We start from the raw sequence: 919 nt of genomic DNA, 5'->3' as shown, positions 1-919 counted from the left end.
TATAATTGTCAAACCGTTAGCACACATCTGTAACCTGTCTATAACATCAGGTGAAGTTCCCGACGACTGGAAACTGGCTAAATTATCGCCCATATACAAATCAGGGAACAAAGACAGTGTTTCCAACTACCGTCCTGTCTCTGTCCTAAATGTGGCCTCCAAAGTGATGGAGAAAATGGTTCATAACCAGGTCTCACACTTTGTGAACAGTACTGGCCAGCTCACGGCCCACCAAAGTGGTTTCAGAAAACACCACAGCACAGGTACAGCAGTGCAAAAGGTGGTGGAGGACATCCAGTCAGCACAAAACAACAAGAAGGTAACTGTCGCGCTGTTCCTTGACCTAAGGAAAGCGTTCGACACTGTCAACCACCAAATCCTCCTTGGTAAACTTCAGAAGATGGGTTTTGACAACGGGGCGATAAATTGGTTCAGATCTTACCTCACAGACCGTTTCCAGCACGTAGATATTCAGAACCAGCAGTCTACGCAAAAACGTGTCACGTGTGGTGTCCCGCAAGGGAGCGTGTTAGGTCCTTTGTTATTCAGCTTATATGTGAATGATCTACCACAGGTTGTGCGTAAGTGTAAAATCCATATGTACGCAGACGACACTGTGCTTTATTGCTCGGCTAGCCTGTCTAAGGAATGTGAGGAAACTGTGTCAGAGGACATGAAACTGGTAGCTAACTGGTTTATTGTAAATAGACTATCACTTCACCCTGACAAAACTAAAGCCATGTTATTTGGATCACCTCAGAAACTGCGTCACGCAGGAAACACTGTCACTGTAACTGATGGGTTTAACTCATTTGAGCAGGTAAAAGTGTATACTTACCTAGGTGTCACCATGGACTCCTCTCTAAACTGGTCAGCACACACAGAAAGGATGGTAAAGAAGCTCCTTGCTGGCCTTAGT

Source organism: Branchiostoma floridae, chromosome 2, assembly GCF_000003815.2.
Source record: "Branchiostoma floridae strain S238N-H82 chromosome 2, Bfl_VNyyK, whole genome shotgun sequence".
Lineage (NCBI taxonomy): Eukaryota > Metazoa > Chordata > Leptocardii > Amphioxiformes > Branchiostomatidae > Branchiostoma > Branchiostoma floridae.
The sequence above is the reverse complement of the archived record's forward strand: the minus strand, read 5'-3'. Positions refer to the sequence as shown.